This window comes from Salvelinus sp. IW2-2015, linkage group LG1 (genome assembly GCF_002910315.2).
Source record: "Salvelinus sp. IW2-2015 linkage group LG1, ASM291031v2, whole genome shotgun sequence".
Lineage (NCBI taxonomy): Eukaryota > Metazoa > Chordata > Actinopteri > Salmoniformes > Salmonidae > Salvelinus > Salvelinus sp. IW2-2015.
Genome location: NC_036838.1, coordinates 42,200,386 through 42,207,727, shown reverse-complemented (window position 1 = coordinate 42,207,727; position 7,342 = coordinate 42,200,386). Strand labels below are relative to the sequence as shown.

Sequence of the window (7,342 nt, the reverse complement as noted above, 5' to 3'; positions counted from 1 at the left end):
TTATGTTGCAGCATACAGATGTTATATTTTTATAACATTTTCCAGATTATCTTTCCCTCAGTGGTTGAGAAAACTAGTATTTTGATGATAAGTATATCCTCCTTCACAAACACAGTCGTTTCCATCTAAACATTCTGCGAGGATTGACGTAATCCAGTCAGAGTAAATAGTAATTTTAGACTTTTAAATCGAATGTTGAATATGGGAAGCCATATGAGCATTAACCAACATGCTTACAGTTCCAATGGATCACTTTGCTTCATGTTAATATTTATGTTATGTTAGTGACCCATTAAACTGCCCTCCCCATAGGATTCTTAACTGTCTATGTTTTACATGCAGCAGCACTACAATGTACCTTACTCTATCATGTAATGACAACCATGCTTAAAAAACAATCATGCAGTGGATAAAGTGAAAGTGCACGTAGTTCACATTCCTCTACATAAAGCATCCATTTTGCATAACCCATATAAAAACAAAGGAAAAATAGATAGTCACCTCTAAAAATACACGATTTTGTTGACTTGTGAAAATGGCAGCATCTCAGGTAAAAAAGCTCTTTTGACGGCCGGTTCTTTACCCCCAAATGTAGAGTTGTCTGTTCAGTGGGTAGACCATCGTTAACAGATTAGAAAACCAAAAGGTGTTCAATGCATTGAGATGGAAAGGGCTTTCTATCCTTAAATAGAAATCACACCATAACAGACGAGCACTGCTTTGCTTTTGTTGTGTTAGAATGGGCATTCCCACATGCACGCAGCACGCAATACTGAAGCGGGCAGCCCCCTGAGCAGACAGAGTGGAGAGGAGGACCCAGCTGGGAGTATGGACAAATTTCCCCTTTGTTGCGCTTCCAAGGTCTGAACCTGGTCTGTTATTCATATAGAAAAGCTCTATAGAATAGCTTTGCCATTAGTGATCTGAAGTAATGAATGCGTTCACCAAAAGGAGCAAGCACCAATATACCCGGTCACATACTGTCTATTCTACATAATAAATGTGTTAGTATGTACATACTTTGGCAAGAAGCAACACATCATAGAAACTGCTCTTTTTATAGTTTAAGGCGGACCACACATTCCACACATGATTGATCATGTAGCTAGTTCTGGTGTCAATAATGTGTAAGAGTTTAGAATGTAAAAGAAATGACACCCAATCCTGAGCGGCTTTTCAACCGCGTGATGCTTGGAGTGTGGATAACACCCAACACGCAAATGCCAGAAACAATGTCTCCTACTCAATTCGTATATTAACTTTCACACGTTACTGTCCTGTCTCTTGCATGACATATAAACACCAATGCCCAGTGGCAGGACAGTGCGGGTACGGCCACAGCATACCTCTGTGGGGTGAAGGCCAACGAGGGCACGGTGGGTGTGAGTGCAGCTGCCGTCCGTTCCCAGTGCAACACCACACAGGGCAACGAGGTCACCTCCATCCTCAGATGGGCCAAGGAAGCCGGTACTGTCTCATTATAACTCATGTTTTTTCACAGTACCTTTCCACACCAGATCTATTAAGCYTTATTTGGCCAACCTGAGATTAGCAGTAGAGACACACCATGATAACATTGTAATCGTAGGCATGCATGGATATCAATGGGGAGTTTATAGCTGCAGATGTATTTTCTCAAAAGCAGAGACTCCCTAGCAGMCCCCAATGACTTAKAGACATRGCARGAATGAAAACAAGTCTTCTGGAGTAGAGGTCAGGGGTCAGAGAGGATCAGGGATCCAACAAACAAGAAAATAMAGAAATAGTTTTCTCATATTTCTCAAATGACTGAAAAATGAATTGACACTCTGTTCAAGTTCAACTAGAATTAGCAGATTCTTTGGAGCTAATCGTTGTCTTCAGATCTGGCGGACTATTGCACAGAATCCTAGTAGCAGGTTCAAAAATGTTTGTGTGTTTGTTACCCAGGCAAGTCAGTGGGAATAGTCACGACAACGCGTGTGAACCATGCCACCCCCAGTGCGGCTTATGCCCACTGTGTTGACAGGGACTGGTACTCCGATGGAGAGATGCCCGCTGAGGCAGTACAGGCGGGCTGCAAGGACATCGCCAGGCAGCTCTTTGAGAACATTCCTAACATTGATGTGAGTCACAGCATATACACAATATATACAAAAGTATGTGGACACTCCTTCAAATTAGTGGATTCGGCTATTTCAGCCACACCCGTTGCTTACAGGTGTATAAAATCGAGCACACAGGCATGCAATCTCCATAGACAAACATTGGCAGTAGAATGGCTTTACTGAAGAGCTCAGTGACTTTCAACGTGGCACCGTCATAGGAAGCAACCTTTCCAACAAGTCAGTTCATCAAATTTCTGCCCTGCCTAAGCTGCCACGGTAAACTGTAAGGGCTGTTACTGTGAAGTGGAAWCGTCTCGGAGCAACAACAGCTCAGCCGCAAAGTGGTAGGCCCCACAAGCTCACAGAACGTGAGTGCTGAAGCACGTAGTGCGTAAAATATCATCTGTCCTCTGTTGCAAAACTCACTACTGTGTCCCAAAATGTCTCTGGAAGCAACGTCAGCACGATAACTGTTYGTCGCAATGCCAAGCGTCGGCTGGAGGGGTGTAAAGATTGCCACCATTGGAAACTGGAGCAGTGGAAACACCTTACCTGGAATGATACATCACGCTTCTGGCACTCAGACGGACGACTCTGGGTTTGGTAGATGCCAGGAGAACGCTACCTGCCCCAATGCACAGTGCCAACTGTAAAGTTTGGTGGAGGAGGAATAATTGTCTGGAGCTGTTTTTCTTAGTTCCAGTGAAGGGAAGTCTTAACGCTACAGCATATAATGACATTATAGACGATTCTGTGCTTCCAACTTTGTGGCAACAACTTGGGGAAGGTACTTTCCTGTTTCAGCATGACAATGCCCCCGTGCACAAAGCGAGGTCCATACAGAAATGGTTTGTCGAGATCGGTGTAGAAGAACTTGACTGGCCTGCACAGAGCCCTGACCTCAACTCCATCAAACACCTTTGGGATGAATTGGAACGCAGACTGCGAGCCAGGCCTAATCACCCAACATCAGTGCCGACCTCACTAATGATCTTGTGGCTGAATGGAAGCAGGTCCCACCAGCAATGTTCCAACATCTTCCCAGAAGAGTGGAGGCTGTTATAACAGCAAAGGGTGACCAACTCCATATTAATGCTATAATTTTGGAATGATATGTTCAATGAGCAGGTGTCCACATACTCTTGGTCATGTAGTGTATATAATATGGATCCTGATATTACAGAAAATATCCAGTAATCATGCTAAAAACAGAGCATTTTTATAAGCAACAGCTATTGTTGAAAACAATGATTGCTCTTTATTCTGTATACATTGTTCAGACAGTAATGTTGAGCAACTTGCACCTGTAATGTAACGACTCACAGATAATTCCTCTCCTCCTGCCATGGTTTAAGGTTGCATGGCGGGAACCCGGTTACTGARATTTATTGTGGATTTATTGCCCAAAACCACTCCCTTTTCCCAGGATAAATAACTTTGAAAAACCTGTAAATTATAATAAATTATTTATATGAACAGCATGGGGTGAAATGGAACTATTAAATTATATGCAATGTCTAAATCTGGCTTCTCTATGGCCTGAATACTTATGTAAATGTCATATTTCAGTTTTAAATGTGTTATTAATTTGCAACAAAAAAAACTGCTTTTGCTTTGTCGTTTTGGGATATTGTGTGTAGATTGATTAGGGGATTAAACTATTTAATCCATTTTAGAACAAGGCTGTAAAAGTGAAGGAGTCGGAATACTTTCYGAATGCACTGTATATACAAGTCCTAGCCTACTTGTTTCATGTAATACTTTCAATGCAGTATTATACTTATATTTAGCTAATTAATGATGGGTAATGCATAATAAGCTTCTAATTTATAGCCTCTGTGTCTTGCACAATACGCACGCACCTGTGCTCCGCAGGCCKCTCTCCTTAAACAAAGTTCCTTAGCTATTGGAGTCCCATGCAGGAAAAGCTAGACTAGAATAGCTTGTTAAACAACGTTCCTTAGCTCTTGGAGTCCCATGCAGGAAAAGCTAGACTAGAATAGCTTGCTGGACTTTCTTTTTTTTGTTGCATTTCTTATACCAATAGACTATTCGAAGAGGGATGCAAGCTCTTGTTTGCTGAATGTTAAATACAGCAGCCAGAATTCACGGGTAGTTTGAAAGAAGAGTGAACGCGGTAGGCTACAGCAGTTATTTATTCAGAACCATAACCATTCAATCTTTGTGATGAGAAGTGAAAGCCTTCTGCATCTAATTTTAGTCCTATATTATTCAAAGTTGTAATTAGAATGATGAAGTTAAGGACAACAAAATGTATTTAATTCAGCCTACCTGTTGAATGCGAGGAAGGAATGAAGCAACAAGAGAGAAAGAGGAGGTAGGCTAATAACATTAGGGGAAATACTTTGAAAGATACTGTATGCATCAGTCTACTAATTATATACAACAAACATATAAACGCAACATGCAAGAATTTCAAATATTTTACTGAGTAACAGTTCATAATAAGGAAATCAGTCAATTGAAATTAATTCATTAGGCCCTAATCTGTGGATTTCACATGACTGGCAGGGGTGCAGCCATGGATGGGCCTGGGAGGGCATATTGTAGGCTCACCCACTTGACAGCCAGGCCTAGCCAATCAGAATTAGTTTTTACCCACAAAGGGGCTTTATTACAGACCCCCCCCCCCATACAATCCCACAGGTGAAGAAACCGGATGTGGAGGTCCCGGGCTGGTGTGGTTACACATCATGGTCTGCGGTCTTGAAGCTGGTTGGATGTACTGCCAAATTCTCTAAAGCGACGTTGGAGCCAGTTTATGGTGGAAAAATTTACATTAAATTATCTGGCAACAGGTCTGCAGTCAGCATGCCAATTGCACGCTCCCTTAAAACTTGAGACATCTGTGGCATTGGGTTGTGTGACAAAACTGCTCAGTTTAAAATGGCCTTTTATTGTTCCCAGCACAAGGTTGCCTTGTGTAATATGATATGCTGTTTAATCAGCTTCTTGATATACACATCCCCTCTGTCAGGTGGCATGGATTATCTTGGCAAAGAGAACATGCTCACGTAACATGGATTAAACAAATTTTGTGCTTTTTGAGTGACCTTCTGGTTTTTGGTGGGAAATACCGGTACCCGGTAGAAAAACGTGATTTGTTCTCGTGATTTGAACTTTGGTAGAAATAACCGGGAAATATTTCACCCTAACCGGGGATGTCATAGAGAGATTCCAATGTTTTATATCTCTTGTGGTGGATGTCCTAGGTGAATTATGGGAGGAGGGAGGAAGTACATGTTGCCCAAAACCAGTCGATGTGGATATCTGGAGAGAAGAATAACTATTCGTAGCGCATTTATCAGAAAGGACTTTGGTGGAGGAGTGGAATAACAGAAAATGAAAAACAAGGTCAGCTGCTCTACTTCTTAGTTCTTCTCTCACTCCTCTTTCTTACCATGTCCTGTTGTTTCTTTTCCTTGTTTCTCTGTCTTCCTTTCTCCCATTTTTTCTTATCAACATTTGAATAGTTTTAGGTTGTCATACAGGTTAGATCAATGCCATTATTGATGTATTGTTTTTTAATCTTTTAAATAACAGAACGCCCACTATGTATGGACGAAGAAGGAAGCTTTTATCGCTAAAAATCCTAATAGTGTGGATTACCCTTTTGGGTGAGTTTTTTTTAAATAGTTGCTCTTTATTGATTTCAACGACTGCCCTGTTCATATTTGTATTCATGTTACCTACTGATCATCTTCTGCTCTATTTGCAATATTTTTAAACCCTGCTTCCTGTGTTAACGTACAGGTCTGTGTTGAGCCTGGAGATCTTCCTATTGACCTGGAGAGAAACAATTGAGACAGATCCTCCCTGACAGAGATGGTGGAAAGGTGGCCATCAAGATCCTGACGAAAACCCCAGCGGATTCTACTGCTGGGTGGAGGGTGATTGCTTGTGTTACATTTCTCTGGCACCAGTAAAAGTATCTGTATCTGTTGCATAAGTTTAATAATGTATATCATCGTTGAATGTGAGTTTGTAATAGTGGGCTGATTTGCCAGTGTGTTGTAGTTTTCTCATCTGCTGAGAGAGAGAGGTTAACCAGGCTGTGCGTTGGCGGGGGGCGCATCGACACGGACATCACGAGGGTAAAGCCAAGCAAGGGCCCTGCATGAAGGCAGTGGAGATGGACCCGGGCCATTGGACCACGCCGGCCTCGTGACCAGCCATAAATTGCACATTGACTGTCGTCAACTGCTGACCATCTCACATGTTCAACTTTGAGGCTACACTCCCAAGGGGAACACATTTTTTGGGTGAGCAGTGGATGATTTTGCAACAATGTATTGTACTTGTATGGGCTACAACCTCAGTCATCAGTCACTTGATGTCGTGGATGTTGTAATTAATGGTTTGTGATGGAGGTGGTTCAATTACTTTCCCTCTCTGTCTACAGGACTGGCTCCATGTTGAGTGATGTGGACAGAAGCCTTCCACCGGCATCTTATATGGGAACGGACCATGGTTCAAAGTAGTCAATGGTCCTGAGCAGAGAACGTCTCCACCGCTGACTATGGTATGAATTTTACATCAAATGGAGTATTGTTCATTTTGATAGTCCTCTGTCATAGAGAACATAACTTGGTATCTTTGGCAATGGCCAGAAATCATCCATCTGATCTGCTTTCTCCCTTCCCTTTCCCCCTACCCTCCTCACGGCTTCCTTACCTTCGCCTCTCTGTCAGCAGGAAAATAACTACAAGGCCAGTCTCTGCAGTGACGCGCTGAGTATGGAGACCTCATGGAGGAGAGGATCGTGGCAATGTGTTGCTAAGGGCCCTATGGCCACCTGCCTGGCACGGTGTACACGAGCAGAATAATTCGCCCATGTCATGGGTTATGCTGCTGCATTGGCAGAACAGAGACCACTGCATGTCATCCAGTAGAGCCTCTAGTCTCAGCGCTGCTCTGCCCAGCCTGACAGCTCTCCTCACACTCATCCGCCTCTTCTGCTGACCTTTCACCCCAACCCCCCTCCTGCACTACCCCCACCCCTCCTCTCTGTATATATGTATTACTCCCACACCTTTTTTATAGTGTGGATATAATGCGGATTGGATTCTTCCTCTATTGTTGATTTCTTTTAATCATTCTGTACAGTTTAATGACTTTGGGACCAATGTAAGGGCATTTAAAGTGGAACCGACAGCGTTTTAACTACTTTGCAGCTATGGAACCGACAGACAATCATAATATCAGTCAACAATATCAAATTCCCAGTTAATCCT

General features: G+C 42.7%; 1 pseudogene; it reads left to right on the top strand.

The window, feature by feature from the left end:
• LOC111976291 (alkaline phosphatase-like) overlaps positions 1–7,070 on the top strand; it is an 11,280-nt pseudogene extending 4,210 nt beyond the window's left edge.
• Positions 7,071–7,342: the final 272 nt, after the last annotated feature.